We start from the raw sequence: 20015 nt of genomic DNA on the forward strand, positions 1-20015 counted from the left end.
TAAGGAGCCAGATTGAAACACCTCTTCAGTACTAGCGTAGTCTCCCGACCTTCTAACCTTTTCATGTGATGAGAGGGAAATAAATACTGAAGTCTGATGATGCCCTGGGTCAAATCCTTAATTGTACGCCTCAAAGACTCAAGTATAAGTCCTAGTACAAAGGAGTATTATGAGAAAAAGAGTTTGAATATGATTGAATGCTTATACACCCAATTTGTATGTATAGGTTTACCACCCCTTCTGCACACTATTGGGTACATAGAATGTAAGTGTTAAGTTTGCTAATGATTGAGACAATTTCTTGTTGATGTGCACAAAGGAGGAGGTAATGCCTGAGAGGATATTCTCATGACATCAGAATAGATACTACACCAACTCTCCAAAACGACGAAATGTTGCATCCCTCTGCCTGTTTTACAATTATTTTAATGGTGGATGCTCTGACGAACTACGAGCCCTAGTACCCCCTCAACGTAAATATCCCTATCAAACCCAACAAGCAGCAAAATCCCACCCCTACACAGTAGAGATCCCTAGATGAAAGAACGCTTTCTACTCTAATAGTTTCTTCCATAGAACTGCTAGACTTTGGAATTCCCTTCTTGGTTCCTGTTTCCCTAACTGTACTGACATGCAGAAGTTCAAGTGTAGTGTAAACAGACATCTTGCTGCTTAACTCCCTACATAGTACCCAAACAAATTGTCCCAGATAGTAGCCACTACATCAAAGTGGTGCTGCGTCTTGTTTGGGGTGAAAATGCAATAACAAAAAGGAGGAGGTCATGCGTGGGAGGGTGGTTTCATGACAACAGAACAGATACCACATTACTATCCCCAATGAAAAGGAGAAAGTAAAGTTTAAAAGAATGGTACTCTAACGAATGAAGACATACTACTAGACTATAGAGAAGGAGGTAATGCATGTGAGGATGGTCTTATGACAGCAGAGTAGATAATACACTAAGCTTTCTGAATTGACAATTGGAATATAGTACATTAATCTGAAATAGTGTAGTGAAGTTAATTGAGTGTCGATAAATAGTATATTGAAAGAAGTAAATAATATAGCTTAGTCTTTAGACAGACAGATACCAAATCTTCATGAGTAATAAACGCTAAAGTGTTATGGAAACTTATCCATTCACTCATAATGGACTCTTCTAACCATTATAAAAACCTTGAGAGTTGATACCCGTGTAAGGAGATATCGCGACCTAGCAGGAGACTATAGACTGTCTAATTTAACAGTAAGAAATACCGACAACCTTTCTTTGTATTCACTTTCTTGTACAATATATTCATTCTACCTAAATCTGTTGTTCGTGTCTTTCTTTATGAACTTTCCCTACGGTTACAGCATAAAGGTGAGTTAATCAACGTTTGTTTCCTCTGAGGCCTTTCCTATAAACTTTAATCACACAAAATTTAAACAAACAAATATTTATTTTTAAAAAAACATCTGCGTAGTACTGGGTTTTTAAACTTACAAATTTCAAAACAAATTTAAACAACCCTTGCATCAAGGGGAAAAATTTCATTAATTCATTTCACGCAAGCGACACGTTCCTCCTAATAGGGACATTTGAAAACAAAAATTGCTGTTTAAAATCAGACTTAACTTTTCTAGTAACACGATGCCACGAGAGAGAATAAAGAAAAAGACAAGAAAAACGCAAACTTTTTATTCCTGATGATGGGGTTATATCGCCGAAACTTAGTTGATTTTAAACAAATAAATACTTATTTTTCAAAAAAATGCAACGTTGTACTGGCTTTTTAAACTTACAAATTTCATGTCATATATAAGACCTTGGTATTTCGTTATTATTCCCCTCTCAGGCTCTATTTAACCCAGCATTGTTACGGACACTGACTTCTACTAAGGTTGCTTCTTTCTCCTTCTTGTCCCATACCACTATGTTGTTTTATTCATCTGTTTTCTACGTACGTACCTGTAGGGATTGCATAGTCATAGTGGATGCTGAATGACTTATTTCCAACTGTTCTATATGGTATTTGTTCCCAGTCAAAGTTTACGGATTTTTAAATAAAAATAAAATGGAACAAATCAAAATGGTAGTTGTTGTGAATTAACAGTTCATGAGCAGAGCTGTGACAACAGATTATTCTTTTCATTCTTTTGACTCTCGGGTATATATTTGACACAGCTAGGCACACTTAATCAACCGAGAACCTCATCCGTCTATATAAAAAGCATATAAGATATGAGGAGTGTGCAATAAGTAATGCTCCTGACCCACTTCCCATAGCAGTAGAGTAACGAAACTTGGCACAGTTATTAGTTTTTCTCTACATAGGAACCACCCAGAGTTATGCATTTCTCGCATCGTTTGATGCAGCTCTGGAGACCGTTTTTGTAGAACACCCCACGTTGGTCCTCCAACCACAAGATGACTTCAGAAATCAAGGCTGCATCATCTGGGAAACGCTTTCCTTTCAAAAACAACTTCATGGCTGGAAAAAGGTGAAAGTCAGAGGGTGCAAGGTCAGGAGAGTAGGGAGGATGGGGAACGATTTCATAACCACACGCCCGTGCTTCTGATCTGGCGACATGCGAGTTGTGGACTGGAGCATTGTCCTGCAGGAGGAGGGTACCTTTACTGATCTTGCCCCGCCTCTTGATTTTGATAGCTTCCTTTAATTTCCTCAAAAGTGAAGCATAATAGGCTCATGTAATTGTGGTACCCTTTGCCAGGAAATCTGTCATCACTACTCCGTCCTGGTCCCAGAAGACTGTGAGCATGACCTTGCCAGCGGAGGGCTGCACCCTTACCTTCTTTGGAGGTGGTGAGTCCAAGTACTTCCACTGCATTGACTGGGCTTTGGTCTCTGGATCATAGGGATTGACCCAGGTTTCATCCTGTGTAATCAGTCTTTTGAAAAACTTTGACTCATCTTCTTGGCACATCTCCAAATTCATCCTCGAGCACTCGACGCGTTCTTGCTTCTGGAATGGTGTCAGCATCCTGGGAATCCATCTGGCAGACACCTTATGCATATGCAAATGGTCATGAATGATAGTTTCCACAGACCCTGTACTAATCTTGACATCTTGGGCTATTTGGCGAATAGTAATGCGCCGATCTTCCAAAATGGCAGCCTCAACTTGACGGACAGATGCCTCATCAATGGCAGAAGGTCTGAGAGCTGTTTCCACAGACTTCCAGCCATGTTTGAATTCACGATGCCAGCGTTTTACAAGGTCATATGATGGGGCATTATCACCATAAGTTTCTTTCATTTCATCAAAAGTCTCCTGTGGTGTGCATCCTTTCAAATACAACAACCGGATCACTGCTCAACATTCAACAGGCTCCATTTCACACCTGACTCAGTTCAAACACCTGTAAAATAGAAACCACAATTAGTTCAGAGCTGTAATTTACCACATAACCCGTAGAGATATAAATCATTGCACATGCAAAATTTCAGATAGATCAGACAACTGGAAGTGGGTCAGGGGCATTTCTTATTGCATGCCCCTCGTATTAATGGATATATACTCAAGAGTCAAAACAATGAAAAGAATATGCTGTTGTCAGAACCCTAGTCATGAGTCATCTAACATCATTTATAAAATCTCCTGGCCCTTACCTGCATATCTTGGGTTGGTGACGCCTGACAGCACCAATTCCTTTCCAGTCTATGCCATCTAACAGCTTTTGTATTCAATTTCATTTCACTTACAAGGCTGTAGCTGCCTCATGACACATGGTTTTTATTTAACGTAGTACACGTTTACACACATAGACCCAACACGTTGTAGCAGAGTATGTCGCAAGGAACATAGGACAAGTAATAAACCAAATCTTTTTTTTTTGTAACGACGACATTTATTTCCTCATTCTCCTGTCACACGTGACTTCTCATTATGGCTGTGAAGTCACCCACGTCTCCAACGTGATCGTCCTCCTTTTGATAGTGTTTTTATTTTTCTTTACCATGATGTCATTTTGCACACATCTCAATATTTACATACGGGCGTCCACACCCTGTAATATTTAAACACTTGCTAAAGTGTATTATTGCTACGCCAGTAAGTAATGATTAAGTTAGCTAGTGTGAACTTTGATAAGAGTCACATTAGTGCATATCAGGATAATCTAACTGTGAACAGAATTGTACCCTGCGACGGGTGACGTGAGAGGAAATGGGGTACAAACATAGTCAAACGATATGAGAACTTGACGAATGAGTTACGAAAGAAACAAACGCTTTTAGTCCAGTTTTTTCGTCGGAAGCATGTGAACGAGACGCGCTAATAATGTAGACAAGTTGAATATTACCGATGTCTGTCCGTTTGCACATCGCTCATCCCATTAAGTTTTAAGCAGTAAACAATATTTCTAAAAAATTTTTCATTTCTAATCTAATCGGTTTTAACTTTTGTATGTGTTATGATGCCGGTTTTTCTCCTCTCCTGATTAGCTTCGAAGTTCCATGACCTAAAGAGGTCCTTTTCCATTTTCTTCTCATTTTCATCCTTATTGACCTCATGATTTAATAAAGTTCTTTTATTCCTCATTTTCTTTATATACACACTTGTGCCCGATATTATTCATACCCCTCGGATCTTTGAGATTTCTATAAGAATATTGCTCAAACCAGAAGGTAGACAATATTAAAGGGATTTCAGACAATAAATCAAGCATAGGCATTTAATTTAAACTCAACAAATAAATAAATTATCCAAGTTTGAAACATTATACAAAGAAAAACAATAATGGCACTAGTTCAAAATTATTCATACCTCTCTTACTAATAGTCAATAGCATGCCCTTTATTCTTAATAACTGCCTGTAACCGTTTTGGATATTTATCAACAAGGTTTTTACAAGCATCAACACTGATTTTTGACCATTCTTCAATGCAGTAGTTCTCCAAATCCCTCAAATTTCTAGGTTTCCGCTTTTTAACCTCAGTTTTCAATATGTGCCAGAGGTTTTCGATAGGGTTCAGGTCGGGACTCTGGCAAGGCCATTCCAAAACATTAATTTGATTATCCTCAAACCATTTCTTGACTATTTTTGCAGTATGTTTTGGATCATTATCCTGTTGAAGGACCCAGTTTGGTCCTAAATGGAGATTCTCCACATCCTGTCTAATGTTTTTCTGGAGTATCTCCAAATATGGCTCCTTCTTCATGGTTCCATCTATCTTGACCAAACTACCTGGACCACTAGCCGAAAAGGAGCCCCAAAACATTAGGCTACCACCACCATGTTTCATCGTGGGTATGGTGTTCTTTGGGTTGTAAGCTTCTCCTTTCTTCCTCCAAACGTAAGAAGAACTCCATATGGCCAAACAATTCAATTTTTGTTTCGTCAGTCCACAAAATACTTGAGAAAACGGACTCTGGAGAATTTACATGGGTCCTAGCAAACTTTAGACGTGCTGCAAGGTGTTTTCCGGTGTGCAATGGAGTCCTTCTTGGTCTTCTTCCTTTCAGACCATTTTCATGCAGAGTCCTTTGCAATGTTTGCCTTGATATTTTTATGCCAGAAGACTCCAGATTTTCTAAAATGTCCTTAGTAGTGGTGGTTGAATTTGCATTAACACTTCTTACAATATTCCTGGTGGCTCTAGCAGACAGTTTCCTTTTCCTTCCTCTACCAATCAAGTTGTTTGTTGTGTGGTGGCTCTGGAATTTTTTGATGATGCTCTGTACTGTTGCTGTAGGGACCTCAAATTTCTTGGAAATTGACTTGTAACCTAAACCATCCTTATGTGAATTCGCAATTTTAGTCCTAAGATCATTACTAAGCTCTTTTTTCTTCCCCATTCTAATAATTTTTATTCTTTTATTGGTTTTCAGTAGATATCATTTTAATTTCTGAAAAATGCAAAAAACGAAATGAAATTAATCAAAGGTTGTATAAAAGCATTCAAAATAAGAATCAAACAGGAAACAAACAGTCAGAAATTCGATTAATACTGAAAAAATAAGGGGGTATGATTATTTTTGAACATTGCAGATTTTATAAATAGCTGTATATTTCTTTTATTACAAGTATCCCGAGATTTTAAAATGACGAAAATGATCAGAAGAGGTTTATTAAGAATATGTATCGATATGGACGTAAACAATAAATTCTTACAAAGTTACACATAATAAACTCAATTTTCAAGGTGGGGTATGAATAATATCGGGCACAAGTGTATATATATATATATATATATATATATATATATATATATATATATATATATATATATATATATATATATACAATTTTAGTCATTCAATGAACTTAAAAATTTACGACGTGAAATGTTTAAATTTCAAATCAAAAGATTTTTATTATTTTATGTAAGACAAAGAACACATTTGAAATATAACTCCTTATCCTATAGGATTTCGATGTCTACCATCTCTTCAGATGAGAAAATGTTAGCAAATAGTTATAATGGTTTACACCTTAAATCAGTGAGACATTGAAATCACAATTAAAAAAGTTGTTTAAGTATTTAAATGTCATAGAGTAAGGGAAGTTAATGAAAAGGATATAAAAATTCACATCCAAATTGCATGGTAAAATCCGAAGTGAATGTCTTTGATAGCAGTCTGGTAAAATGATGTTTCGATCATTTTACCACACTGTTACCATGAATGAAATGCAGAATATTCTATGTAGCTTAGTTGCCATATATATTTTCATAACTTACTACTACATCTCTCTCTCTCTCTCTCTCTCTCTCTCTCTATATATATATATATATATATATATATATATATATATAATTATTTTTTACTATAATAATTAAATACATATATATATATATATATATATATAGTAATTTATAAAATATATATGGCGATTAAGCTACACTGAATATTCTGCGTTTCATCCAACTATAGGGTTCGTCAGGCTTATGCGCATAAGCCTGACGAACCCTATAGTTGGATGAAACGCAGAATATTCAGTGTAGCTTAATCGCCATATATATTTTATAAATTACTAACTAGCTCTACCTACGTATGGAGCACTTTTGAAGTAAATACTTAAAGTTTACGCATAAATCTATACTTTCATATATTAAATTTATGCAAATAAATGAAGTAGTTATATATATATATATATATATATATATATATATATATATATATATATATATATATATATCCACCTTGTCACACAAAAGTGTTTAGGGAAAGGAAGAAAGCACATAGTATGACTGACAGCCTCTCACATATTTGTTAAACGAATTCGGAAAAGAAATCTTTCACTCTATTTCTATAACGATATGTTGTCATTCTTTTTTTCTATTTTGTTTTTGTATTGTTTTCTTTTTTAAAAATTTACTTATCGAGACGTTTTTTTTATAAGGATATGAATAATAGTGCGAACACTAGCGATGCACATGTTTTTGACAGTCGATTTATATTCGTAAATTTATAATTACAGAAGGGACCTTACAAAAAAGAAAAAAAGACAAGCAACCTATGTATGTTGCTGTTCGCAGTAAATGTTAGCCGTGTTACCAAAGTGCATGTCCGCCTTGTTAGATGGCAAGTCTAAAGTTGACAACAGAAATTATCTAATTTTATTGTTCCATTTGCCTCGAGATCTGGGTCTGACCTTAACATGTGACATATCAAAAATCCATCGTTAATTGGCTTGAATTCAGAAGGTCACGTCTACACAAAGTAGACGAATGAACACTGTCATCTTTTCATATTACTTGTATTTTTCGAACTACTGTTCTCATCCTGAATACTATTTTCACAACGTTTCGCTGGATGTAGCCTCCGGCCTTCTTCAGATGTGTCTTGTTGAACTCGGGAATCTTTCTGTTGAACTCAGGAATCTTTCTATTGAAGTCGGGGATCTTTCTATTGAGCTCGGGAATCTTTCTGTTGAGCTCGGGAATCTTTCTGTTGAGCTCGTGATTCTTTCTGTTGAGCTCGGGAATCTTTCTGTTGAACTCAGGAATCTTTCTGTCGAACACGGGAATCTTTCTGTTGAACTCGGGAATCTTTCTGTTGAGCTCGGGAATCTTTCTGTTGAGCTCGGGAATCTTTCTGTCGAACTCGTGATTCTTTCTGTTGAGCTCGGGAATCTTTCTGTTGAACTCAGGAATCTTTCTGTCAAACTCGGTAATGTGCACAGAATTTTGGACGGAACCAATTATTTAATCAACGAGTGTTGCATACTCTCGTTCTGTCAGCCATAACTGGGTAAAAGTCCTAAATAATTCGCAATTGTATTTTGAGTGTCACCCGCACTGAGAATTGAACCTTCAACCTCCAAAACAAAGTGTAACTTACAAATGAATTTTACTCGCAAGATCTCAAGATGAGAACAGTAGTTCGATGAATCCAAATAATACAAATGATCAATCGTCATCCCAAGAATCCAGAAACATAGTCGTCTTTTGTTCACTCGCATGACCATAACAGAAATTGTAAAATGATAATAATAATAATAATAAAAACGTTTTCTGAAATTTAAAGTTAAAGAATTTTCACTATCATTATCTATTCTTATTGGAAATGTTCTGTGATTAATTAAAGAAAGTTACTATTTGATTTTGCTTACCCGCCCCGGGACAGGTAAAAATAATTTCCTTAATTTTCGAATCATATTTATGTCCCCTTATGGAGATCAAAATTAAGATATAGTGCTACTAAACTTACTTGCTCTTCTTCTAGGGCACTAGCTCTTTAATTCAAGTTTCCTATCCTTGTGTCACATTATCTTCTCTCTAGGAGGGAGATAAACAGATTAAAAAAAAATAATGCTACCAAACTTTATTTCTAGAATCCTTATTCCAATTTTGATCAAATGCTATTACATGATTTTGATTGTAAAAGAAATATCTAAAACTTAAAGCTTAAGGAGTCTTGGGATAAAATCAACATTCAGAAGAACTTACTTGATTGATATTTTAATTGGGTTATGCATGAAATTTAATGCAAATCTGAAATATTTTAATTTTCAAATGGAAAGTTTTGCCCGTGTTATATATCTTAAAACGCTTTTAAAATACTCCAAAGAAACTGAAATTTGGTGAATATGTAATAAGTGATTGCTAATACTTATTTTAAAAAATTGACAAAAGTCTCATGTATATAAATTTTACTGAAGAGTTTCTACTCCTCTTTTTATCCTCTTTTGCATAAAACTATGGAGTGGAACGATAAAATTGTCGCCCTCGAAAAGACGAAATGATTCCATTTCCATTTGATGAAAACCAGTTTTCTTTTTTTTTTTTTATTGCAGATCATCTACTAGTTGGCCAGTTGTGTACAAATCCCAAGAATGAGTCTTCTGTCATGTCTGAAAGTGGCACAATGTTCAACGTGCGAGATCGGAGATGCACCATTGTACAACTCATGCTCTATACCAATTCCATTGAGAGTACCCTCAAAATGCATCGCATTTTGCTACAAATAATACATTGCCCAGGGTGATGAAAACAAAGTTTCCAGTCATGGTTATGGTCTTTGGTGCGGTTTCAAGTGAGGCTCACATCTTCAAAGTCAGCTTGAAAGTCAACACCAAAGTGTACCTGGATATGTTGAAGAGTGTGGTGATCCCCTGGTGCAATTTCGTTTGGTTATGACATGACCTTCCACAACACCAAAGCCAGCCTGTTCACCACCATCCACAGAGTATTCGCCGAGCTCCCGCCAGTGCTTATGGACAAACCATGCTCCCAGTGCTAGACCTGTATCAAAGCGATAATTGAAGCTGAATGCGGCTACATTAAATAGATGTCAGCTCTACTACATAATCAAGTTACCTGAATTGATTTTTTCAATTAAAGTTTTAAAATACAGCTGTAATGTTGTCTACTTTTTTTTTTAGGGTAACACTTTTATCATTCCACCCGTAAATTAAAGTAAATATAGCCCATTACCAACACTTATGCTTAGCAGATGTGTTCGAAAACTCATAATGATTGATTTATTAGTTTAGGAGTGAATCCTATACATACACATAATACACACAATCACCAAATACTAAGATCGATTTCACTAGAAACATTAGTATATAATTTTTAATTTAAAAACTCGCTGAGAAACTAGATATCACGATGTAGAATTTTTTTTTTTTCCAAATAAATCTTTCTGTTGAACTCGGGAATCTTTCTGTCAAACTCGGTAATGTGCACAGAATTTTGGATGGAACCAATTATTTAATCAACGAGTGTTGCATATTCTCGTTCCGTCAGCCATGACTGGGTAAAAGTCCTAAATAATTCGCAATTGCATTTTGAGTGTCACCCGCACTGAGAATTGAACCTTCAACCTCCAAAATAAAATCAAGGTCTTATGGTGCTGATTTCTTCTGATCTTATTGAAGAAACTGTTTTTTGTTTTTTTTTTAATGTTCTATAGTCGTAGTGAGATGCTCTGGTACATATGAACAAATACTGGAATAAATTTGGCTACAGTAGAAGCATCAGTAGCATGAGAAATTTGCAAATCCGTTAAGAAACCAGATAACACGATGCAGGATTTTCTGTCAAATAAAATTCCAAATTTTCAGCTCCAGGAATCTTTTTCATTGTGATACAGAACAAATTAAAAAATTTGGTGCTGGTGCACTTATTGATCCACATTTTTTTTTTTTATAGTATTTTCAAGTTTAATTAAAGTTTTATGATATCTGCTTTTATTAAATTGCAAGTACAGAATAGATACAAAATACCCTACCCTCTCCATGTTAAGAATGGATTTCCAGGATGAGTGCCAACATTTATGTGGTGATCTTAAAATGACTGCAATATCTTCAATGGTTATTATGATCTTGATCAGGGTGTATTATTCTCTATTGCACAAGAAAAAGGTTTGCATGGGTATTACAAGAAACTGTTTAACTGCCAATTCCAAATGAACCAGAAGAGGGTCGCTTTCTCAGTCAGAACACCTTGGAATAGATTTTGAGGTGCAATAAATGCATCAAAAACTCAGTAACTCAAGGTGAAATTGGACATATGCTTGGCCATTGAATTATTTGCTGCATAAATGTCTGCACTCCCCCTTTCCCTACATGACAACTGCAGCAAATTGTTTTATTGTCAATTTATTTGATATGATTTGAATATCAGATTTTTAGGTAAATTTCAAAATTCAAAATTTTTCCCTGTGGAACTGAATTTCTGATGAGAAACTTGGAACATGCAAATAAGATCGATGCATAGATGTGTAGGTATTAATGTATCCTATACTTTCCATAGACATTCACTGGTCCATCATGAATATCTGCCTTAAATAGTTTCTATTTAACCAAGCAAGTAGCAAAGCCCCACCCTTTCACTGTAAAGGTCCGTAGATGCAGGAAAGCTTTCTACTCAAATAGTCTCTTCTCTTGAACTGCTACACTTTGGAAATTTCTCTCGGGTTCCTCCTTCTCTGATTGTACTGACATGCAGAAATTCACGTACAGGATGTCAAAAAAGTTACTGAATGGTTCAAAATCTTTGTCATTTTACCATTAACGATTATTTTTTTCTTTATTTCAGATATTTTACAGGAAATTAATTATGGATAAGTAAAAAATTGAACAACGTACGCAAGTTGTGAAATTATTTTATCAAAATTAGGGGTCAATTGTTTTGACTCAAAGAGTTTATCAACGGCATTTTCATGTAAGAGATAGCTCAAGTCACAACACAATTGAAAGAGTTTATGTTAACAAACCTCAAATCCTGCAAGAATTGAAGGAAGACATCAGGAACGAAATAAGAGAATTAAATCGCAATCCAGAAATTCTGCAATCTGTTATGAATAATGTTTTAGAAAGAGCACAAATATACAAAGCTGAAAATCGGCAACATTTAAAAGACATTATTATAAATAAAGATTCAATTTTGCATTTTCTTTTTTCTTTTAATTTCCCAATGTCTTAGTCAGATTGCGTTAAAATTACAGTGTGATTCTGTTCTGTTTATTGCCAATATGCAATGCCACAAATTAATTAGCATTTCTACACGATCATGCTTACGTGACGAGAATAATCTATCCCCACGGGTTAAAAAAAGAGTTCAGAAAGGACAAAATCAATATTCTTTACTTAATACCATGGTGTGTGTGGTGTTTATCCAATAAGAGGCACAGTAAAAGAATTGAATTATGAGATCGTTTTTATGTGGTGTTTACAATCGACCATGTGACAGTCACGTGTCCGATAAATAAAGATGGTGGCCACTAATGTAGGTGGGGCAGGAAAATCTTATAGTTCCACTCCATCATTCTATCGTGTGATGTCTGCATTAATTTTCCTCCTATCAAATAAAATAAATTTCTACAATCGCATTCTGGATTTGAAACGTTTTTCGTATTCTGCATTCATTTTATTCATTTGAAGATAAATACAATCGAGAAATCATTTTATTCATTTGAAGATAAATACAATCGAGAAATTATTTTATTCATTTGAAGATAAATACAATCGAGAAATTATTTTATTCATTTGAAGATAAATACAATCGAGAAATCATTTTATTCATTTGAAGATAAATACAATCGAGAAATCATTTTATTCATTTGAAGATAAATACAATCGAGAAATTATTTTATTCATTTGAAGATAAATACAATCGAGAAATCATTTTATTCATTTGAAGATAAATACAATCGAGAAATCATTTTATTGATTTGAAGATAAATACAATCGAGAAATTATTTTATTCATTTGAAGATAAATACAATCGAGAAATTATTTTATTCATTTGAAGATAAATACAATCGAGAAATTATTTTATTCATTTGAAGATAAATACAAGCGAGAAATTATTTTATTCATTTGAAGATAAATACAAGCGAGAAATTATAATTTTTTTTACAAGAGTGTCACTACTTATCAGGGGTTAATGAGTGTAAAGTCACCACTGAGAAAACAGTATAGTGATCGTTTTTTTTTTTGTAGAAATTGGGTAGAATTTGATTATTTTAGGGGGTGGGACAGCAAGAACTTGTTTACATTGGACTTGAAGACATATTATAGTCAGCTGAGAATCAGGCCTGGAGAACATAGTTCCACAGGTGGGTAGTTCTAGAAAAGAAGTTTTGTTCATGAAACTTGCGTTTAGATTTAGGCACAGAGAGAGAGTATGGGGGAAATTGTTGGTAATAGTTGTCGCTTGATGAGTACTTTTTGTGAAAAAAGTTTGGCTGAATCTTAGACGAGCACTTTCCAGGAAAATAACGATAGAGAAGAGACAGTCTTGCAACGTCTCTTCTGTGGAGAAAAGGTTGCAAGGAAGAGAAAAAGGGCATCATCTACTAGGCTTTCAAGCTGGTTTTGAACTCTATTAAGGCATAATAGCAGTTTCTTCCCAGATGTAGCAACAATACTCCATTTTAGAGCGTATTTGGCTCTTATCCAGGTAGACCATTGCGTCAGGAGTGAGATACCTTTTGGGGCAGTAGAATGATGCAACCATTTCTCCAGCAATATTGGCAACAGATTTGATGCAAGCTTTCCATTTCAGGTCAAGAGTGAAGGTCAGACCCAGAAACTTGTCAAAGCAGGGTGCTTCTTTGAGACGAGAGCCATTGATATCAGTTGTAACTAATCAGCGATCAGAGCGTTGGTGGTGAAAAGATAGAAGCTTGTTTCTTTTTTTAATCAACCAACCACCTTTTACCCCATTGCACCACATGCTTATGGTCGAAGAATAGAGACTCAGAGAGATCTTAGTCTTTGCTGGTCTTTGAAGTGTTACCATAGTGTCATCTGCATATATGTCGACGAATGAACCTAGAATGTGATTGGGAGATCATTGATGAAGATAAGGAAAACGTTGGGCCCTTGAAGCACATCAGCATTGATACTTTGAACTCCGGATTTCTGCCCATTGTTGACTATTTGTAAAAGACTATTGGAAAGAACGGATTCGATGGTTAGGTAGAGATTTCCAGATATTCCGTAGATGGAAATGTTGGGAAGTAGACCATAAAGCCAAACTCTGTCAAATGTCTTTGATATAACAAGACCTATTGCTCTAGAGAGGAAAACTCCATCAATAGATTCACTGATCAGATGTGAAATTACAATCAGTACATCAGCTATAGTATATACATATATATATATATATATATATATATATATATATATATATATATATATATATATATATAATACAGTATATCAGTGAAATTACAATCAGTACATCAGCTATATATATATATATATATATATATATATATATATATATATATATATATATATATAAATATACATATGATACAGTATATCAGTGAAATTACAATCAGTACATTATATATATGCAGTATATCAGTGAAATTACAATCAGTACATCAGCTATAGTGTATATATATATAGTTGCCTGTCTAGCCGCACTGATGAGCTGTGAAACAGCGAAACAGTACTGTATGTGGATGACTATAGTGCTCCTCACCTTGAGTTGAGCATATTGAGAAGTGAAACACGAATTACCATTAGCATATAAGCGACGCTCTTTGTGTAAACAAATCGAGCGGAGGTATTTCGGACGATATCTAAACATCGTTAAACTCACTACTCGTTCAAGCAGCCGCCAATAGCGTAATGGTTAGGAGCCTTGACTGCCGTAAAAACGGTCGGGTTTCAATCCTGGCTTGAGGTAGTTGCCTGTCTAGCCGCACTGATGAGCTGTGAAACAGCGAAACAGTACTGTATGTGGATGACTATAGTGCTCCTCACCTTGAGTTGAGCATATTGAGAAGTGAAACACGAATTACCATTAGCATATAAGCGACGCTCTTTGTGTAAACAAATCGAGCGGAGGTATTTCGGACGATATCTAAACATCGTTAAACTCACTACTCGTTCAAGCAGCCGCCAATAGCGTAATGGTTAGGAGCCTTGACTGCCGTAAAAACGGTCGCGTTTCAATCCTGGCTTGAGGTAGTTGCCTGTCTAGCCGCACTGATGAGCTGTGAAACAGCGAAACAGTACTGTATGTGGATGACTATAGTGCTCCTCACCTTGAGTTGAGCATATTGAGAAGTGAAACACGAATTACCATTAGCATATAAGCGACGCTCTTTGTGTAAACAAATCGAGCGGAGGTATTTCGGACGATATCTAAACATCGTTAAACTCACTACTCGTTCAAGCAGCCGCCAATAGCGTAATGGTTAGGAGCCTTGACTGCCGTAAAAACGGTCGGGTTTCAATCCTGGCTTGAGGTAGTTGCCTGTCTAGCCGCACTGATGAGCTGTGAAACAGCGAAACAGTACTGTATGTGGATGACTATAGTGCTCCTCACCTTGAGTTGAGCATATTGAGAAGTGAAACACGAATTACCATTAGCATATAAGCGACGCTCTTTGTGTAAACAAATCGAGCGGAGGTATTTCGGACGATATCTAAACATCGTTAAACTCACTACTCGTTCAAGCAGCCGCCAATAGCGTAATGGTTAGGAGCCTTGACTGCCGTAAAAACGGTCGGGTTTCAATCCTGGCTTGAGGTAGTTGCCTGTCTAGCCGCACTGATGAGCTGTGAAACAGCGAAACAGTACTGTATGTGGATGACTATAGTGCTCCTCACCTTGAGTTGAGCATATTGAGAAGTGAAACACGAATTACCATTAGCATATAAGCGACGCTCTTTGTGTAAACAAATCGAGCGGAGGTATTTCGGACGATATCTAAACATCGTTAAACTCACTACTCGTTCAAGCAGCCGCCAATAGCGTAATGGTTAGGAGCCTTGACTGCCGTAAAAACGGTCGGGTTTCAATCCTGGCTTGAGGTAGTTGCCTGTCTAGCCGCACTGATGAGCTGTGAAACAGCGAAACAGTACTGTATGTGGATGACTATAGTGCTCCTCACCTTGAGTTGAGCATATTGAGAAGTGAAACACGAATTACCATTAGCATATAAGCGACGCTCTTTGTGTAAACAAATCGAGCGGAGGTATTTCGGACGATATCTAAACATCGTTAAACTCACTACTCGTTCAAGCAGCCGCCAATAGCGTAATGGTTAGGAGCCTTGACTGCCGTAAAAACGGTCGGGTTTCAATCCTGGCTTGAGGTAGTTGCCTGTCTAGCCGCACTGATGAGCTGTGAAACAGCGAAACAGTACTGTATGTGGATGACTATAGTGCTCCTCACCTTGAGTTGAGCATATTGAGAAGTGAAACACGAATTACCATTAGCATATAAGCGACGCTCTTTGTGTAAACAAATCGAGCGGAGGTATTTCGGACGATATCTAAACATCGTTAAACTCACTACTCGTTCAAGCAGCCGCCAATAGCGTAATGGTTAGGAGCCTTGACTGCCGTAAAAACGGTCGGGTTTCAATCCTGGCTTGAGGTAGTTGCCTGTCTAGCCGCACTGATGAGCTGTGAAACAGCGAAACAGTACTGTATGTGGATGACTATATATATATATATATATATATGATAAATAGAGAAATTTTCAATCACCTCGGCAAAAGCAACCTACTCATTGACAAGCAATATAGTTTCCGTCCTGATATACTGTATCATACATACATACATATATATATATATATATATATATATATATATATATATATATATATATATATATATGTATGATACAGTATATCAGGACGGAAACTATATTGCTCGTCAATGAGTATATATATATATATATATATATATATATATATATATATATATATATATATATATATATGTATGATACAGTATATCAGGACGGAAACTATATTGCTTGTCAATGAGTAGGTTGCTTTTGCCGAGGTGATTGAAAATTTCTCTATTTATCATGGATTCAAGCAACTTACTCGTACTCATGATGTATAGAAGGCTAATTGGTTTGTACTGCGATACAGAAGACCGGTCTCAAGTATTTTTAAATACTGGGCAAATTAACGAAATTTTTCAAAGTGTTGGGAAGCAATTCTACTATAGGCATTAATTCAACAGCTTTGCAAGAATGGGTGCTTATTCCAGCTGCAGCTTTCTGAGTACTATGACTGAAATATTGTCAGGACCAGTTGATTTGTTAGCATCATGGTTCTTGATGAATGTGGAAACATCTTGAATAGATATGTAGATGTCGTTCAGATTATTTTCGTTTTTTTTTTTTTTTTTTTCAGAAAATTCGGGAAGTAGGTATCTCTGCTTGCATAAAGTTGAAGTTAATGCAAAGTTTCTAGCAAAGGATTTAACTTTGTCAGATGCTGACGAAATCACCTCGGGCTCATTGATGATGGGCAGAATAGAGGACGCGCATTTGTTCCGGATCTTTTTTTTCTATTCAAGCCAAGCTTCTATACTTCTACTTGGACTTGATGGTTGTATTTATTTGCTTCCCCACTGAGAAAATTAGGCACAAAGCCGTTTTTTAATGTGGAGAGAGGGGGGAGGGGAAGGGTAAAGGGGACCAGCTCCCGAGAGGTGGGGAATGGGAGCTGGATAGTGAGAGCCTGCTGGTATGTAAGGTTGCCCCTACTTGGACCAGAAGATTGCCACAAGGGCAATGGTCTTTGATTGCAGCATCTGCCGGAACAGATAGTATTTATTTGCTCCCCCACCGAGCAAATTAGGCACAAGGCCGATTTTTAATGTGAGGAGTGAAGGGAGGGGGAAGGGAAAAAGGGGACCAGCTCCCGAGAGGTGGGAAATGGGAGCTGGTTAATGGTCAGGTATGTGGGGTTGCCCCCACATCTGGTCTTTGCTAGTCATAGCTAGTCATAGCTTGCAGTATCTGCCGGAACAGATACTACACTTTGATCTTGTTTATATATTTTATTGAGAAAGAAAAAATTGAACATAAAAAACGTACAAAAAATTCAATTCAACAAAATTAGGCACAAGGCCCTACAAGAAGTTGGGAGGGGGAGGGTACAGGGTCTTTTTGACTATGTAACAGATGAGACTTTGAAGTCTTACTCTTGACTGGCAACATTTACCAAAATACCTCAATCACTCTGTGGATCCTAATCTAACTAATAACCCCAGCGTTCAATGTAAAATTTAACTATGTACAATTTGTATATTCATTTCTGTATGTTGTGTGTGCATTTTTTTTTTTTTTTTTTTTTTTTTTGTGTGTGTGTATGTGTGAGAAAATAAAGTTCGATTTCATTAGAAAGAGTTCTTGAATTAATTGGCATAAAATGTTCGTGGAGTGGGAAAAAACTAATGAAAATGTTCATTTCAAAAAAAAAAAAAAAAAAAAAAAAAGGAAAAAACTACTAATGTGTTGTTAGTAAGACCCCCCTGTACTATTCTATGTGGCTAGATCCCCCACTGTTTTCCGGGGAACCGAAAACAAGCAGAGCATCCCTAATGGGGTTTGGGGAAGTGGCCTTAATGGAGGTGGGAGAAAATAAAGCAACGGATGGAGGGGGTAGGAAGGTGACCTCTGAGTAGGGGGATGACCGGGAGCATCAGAAAATAAAGATGAGGAGCAGGGGGGTTGGGCAGACTCAGAGGTTCTCTAATACCAAAAAATAAAATCAGGAGCAGGATCTCATTTGTACCACCAGTCAAGAGTTACTTTACTGAACTTATAATGCTAACCTAGGCGGGATGGGTTCCGTAGGACCCAGCACCGCCCATGCCATGCCTAAGGAGGGAACACGTATTGAAACTTGGCTCCTCGACGGATGCACAAACTAGTGCTGTGCACCCACCTCTTGTCAAATTCCACTCTAGGCAACCTCTTCCAATCGCATCTGATCTTTACTTTAAGCAAATGTTTAAAGTAAACGATCAGATCCCGATCAGGAACAGATGTCCCTTCGTGGACCAACTTGAGGCGCGCGATCCAAATGGTCATGCGCGCTACTGCTAGGATCGCCAGGAAAACCAAACTTTCCTCCCTGGGGAACGGCGGCTCCATGTTTTACACAAAAGTTCCTACGTCGAGATCGAGCAGACACTCGGCATCGATGCGAGCTGTTACCCCCTCGACGTACCTTAATAGGGGCTGTATCCGACTGCAACTAAAAAACGCGTGCTCGATTGTTTCGGGCTCGCGTTCGTCACAGCACGGACAGAAGCGGCTGGTATGTTCTTTATACCGGAAAAGTACGTCGAAGAGGGGCAGCGCATTTCGGACCAGTCGCCAAGTCAGGGAGAATTCCGAGTTATTCAGAATCTCCCGTCCCGGCGCCCAACGCCATTGAGAACGGACAACCTCCATCGACCATCCCATCCGCCTACAAAGTGGATCCTTCGCGGTCCCCTCCACTAAATCCCGATACAGTTTCTTCCTTGGCTGATCGAGGACATTGGTCCCCGGCAAAGCTCTAAGAGCGGTTCGGCATTCGGAGAAGAACTTGGACTCCCCCTTCGGTCTACGACGACCTTCTACCGAAGGGTTGGGTTTGAGGTTGGGAAACGAGTTCTCAACCACAGGGACCCAAGGAGCGTCTCCTTCAAGCGAACGACCCAGGAAAGCCAATCTCTCGGCGTTTCTATGACACAAGAGACTGAGCTGACCCAGGCCTCCCTCGCTCGGATTTTGAACACAGACCTCTCTGCAGACATAATGCTTACCCTCGTTCCACAAAAGTGAATCGAGGCGCCCTTGTAAGCGGGTTAGTCGTTCTGCAGGGAGAGGAAGTACAGACAAACGGTAAAGGATGAGCGGAAAGACGTATGTAGCACACGCTTCCGCCCGACCCTTCAAGGACAATTTCCTTCCAATCCAAGTCTTTACTGACGATTTGACCTTAGACTGTACTTCCGACCAATTCTTTTCCAGCTGAAGTCCCGGTCCAAACCAGACACCGAGAATGCGGACCGGTCCATCGGTCCAGCTGAAAATACCTGGAAGCGAGTTTACCCCGGTCCAGGCCCCCAACCGCAGGCCAACAGACTTGCTACGGTTGAAGATGGCCCCTGTTACTTCTTCGTATCGAGCGAGCACCTCGACCACCGCTTGAACGTCCGTGAGGCAAGACACGAACACGGTGACGTCATCGGCGAACGCGGAAACCCTGGCTCGTGTGCCTCCAGGGAGAGCTATTCCGCGCAGGACTGGTGTAGCCGCCTCGTCCCTTAACTTGCGAAGGAGGGGTTCCAACG

This window comes from Euprymna scolopes, chromosome 29 (assembly GCF_053919585.1).
Source record: "Euprymna scolopes isolate OS-2025 chromosome 29, ASM5391958v1, whole genome shotgun sequence".
Lineage (NCBI taxonomy): Eukaryota > Metazoa > Mollusca > Cephalopoda > Sepiida > Sepiolidae > Euprymna > Euprymna scolopes.